The following is a 2,333-nucleotide window of genomic DNA, read 5'->3' as shown; positions in this document are numbered from 1 at the left end:
AAAATAGCAAAAGAGATCATATAATTCAAATTCGTACTGAACATTATTTGTTGTGAAGACTATCACCATTGATGCCTTTAAATAAATTGGAGATATTCATTTCTAAAATAACTGAGTAATTTATGTCCTACGCTTGTTTGGAATTTCACCAGATACTCAGATGGAGCAGTGGGAATCATTGTGTAATGCCTAAAAACACTAAAAATTATGAACTGCACCAAAGAAAATATCTTAAAAGACCTGTTTAAAATTTAAATTCTAAATTTTACTTATTTTCCAATAAGAGTAATAATGCCTTACATAAACACTGGCTGTGAGTAATGGTTGGCCAGTCAAGTTTGTGATAGTATCAGAGAATATAAATTGCACTCTCAAGGCCCCCAGGAGCTTTCATCTAAAACAAAGGTACTTCTTCTTTTTTAAAAAAAATAATTAATTAATTATTTTTATGGTGACATTGGTTAACAAAATCCAATAAGTTTCAGCTATACATTTTAACAGTAAGGTACATATATATTTACACTGTATGTTCACCTCCCATAGTTAGATTTCTTTCTGTCACCACATATTTGACCCCCTTTATCCTATCTACCTCCCTCTTCCAACCTCCTTCCTTATGGTAATCACTAGCCTATAGTCAATGTCCTTGAGTCTCTGTTTGTATGTTCATTTGTGCTTTTAGGTTTATATCCCACATATATAAGTGATGTCATGTGATTTTCAACTTTTTCTGTCATGCTAAACTTATTTTGCTTAGCATGATTATCTCTACTGGGTATTTACCCCAAAGACTTGAAAACTCATACCTGAAACTCATATCTGAACATCACGCTGATGTTCCTAGCAGCATTATTCATGGTGGTCAGGACATGGAAGCAACCGAAGTGTCCTATGATACAAGATTGGATAAAGGTACTTCATAATTAACATACAAATAAAGTCAACATTACTTACTAGAATGTAGCTCTAAGTACACCTATAAAGTAGTTTATCTTTTCTTATTCTCTTCAGTCCCTGTATTAAATAACTCTATTTTTTTTCACTTAGCAAATCATAAGCAGTTTCATACTAACAATCTATCCCAGAGGCAGAAATGTTTAATTAGCCTTTTATCTGTTTTTCATAAAAAAAATGTGCTATGTATGGGTTGACTTGTATCCCGCCCACAAATTCTTATGTTGAAGTCCTAGCCCCAGTACCACAGAATGTGACTTTCTTTAGAGACAGGATCTTTACAGAGGTAATCAAGTTAAAATTAGACCAATTTAACATAATTGGACACGGGTATGGCTGATATCTTTCTCAAAAGGTGAAATCTGGACACAGAGACACGCGTGGAAGGAAAGTACTACATGAACATGAAGGAAAAAGGGCTGGAACATTTGCTTCCACTCACAGCCCTCAAAAGCAACCCCTGCCAATGCCTTTTTGTTGGGCCGTTAGGTAGACATGAGGGACAGGGGAATGAAGGCCCAACCCAGAGACCTCCTTTAGGACTTTCCTGAAACACCCATTTTACAGTTAGACATTACCATTACAAGGAAGTAAAAGCCACAGAAATAACTGCTGGGTTGGTTTGGTCATAAGTGCTTGTTCAGTTAGTACATATACTAACCTTCCTTTATCTTCCTACATATGCCTGTAAGTTCCTGAATCTAATTATAACAGACTGAATTTTGAGTAACCGCATGCGCAGTAGACAAAGGATTATATAACAGCCAAATGTTACTCAAATGACCTCACATGCCAATTATCTAGCACTGTCCCTGTAACCACCCATCATGACCACAATATAAGGTTTACTTTGCAAATTCTATGAGGCTATGGCCATGTCTGGTAAAGACCGTTTCTCTCTTGAAACATACTTTAAAATATCTTACTTTTTCTGGTCTATGGCCATGCCATCCCGAACAAGCCTGATCCCATCTGATCTCGGAAGCTAAGCAGGGTTGGGCCTGGTTAGTACTTGGATGGGAGACCACCTAGGAAGACCAGGTGCATTAGGTGTAAAAAGAAGATCAGGTGCTTTAGGAGTGAAAAATAAAAAATAAGGTTGCCTTGCCTAAAAATAAAATAAAAATCTTACTTTTCCTAAATTACACTGATCTGCAATCCTTTACTGCATTGGTGTAAAGAACTGAACTCCCCTCAGTGCCATTGGGGCAAAGACAGATTTAGATCACCCCCAGTGGATAACACCTTGATTTCAGACTTCTAGCTTCCAGACTGTGAGATAATTTCTGTTGTTTAAGCCACTCAGTTTGTGGTACTTTATTATAGCAACTCTAGCAAATTAATATGTCATACAAGAAAAAAAATGTTCTACGTCTCTG

General features: G+C 36.4%; 1 pseudogene; it reads left to right on the top strand.

Annotated features, from left to right (window-relative positions):
• Positions 1-1,888: 1,888 nt before the first annotated feature.
• Positions 1,889-2,007, top strand: LOC111729289 (annotated as a pseudogene).
• Positions 2,008-2,333: the final 326 nt, after the last annotated feature.

Source organism: Pteropus vampyrus, unplaced genomic scaffold (assembly GCF_000151845.1).
Source record: "Pteropus vampyrus isolate Shadow unplaced genomic scaffold, Pvam_2.0 Scaffold8, whole genome shotgun sequence".
In the NCBI taxonomy this organism is placed as follows: domain Eukaryota; kingdom Metazoa; phylum Chordata; class Mammalia; order Chiroptera; family Pteropodidae; genus Pteropus; species Pteropus vampyrus.
Note: the sequence above shows the minus strand (reverse complement) of the source record. Positions and strands in the feature narration are given on the sequence as shown.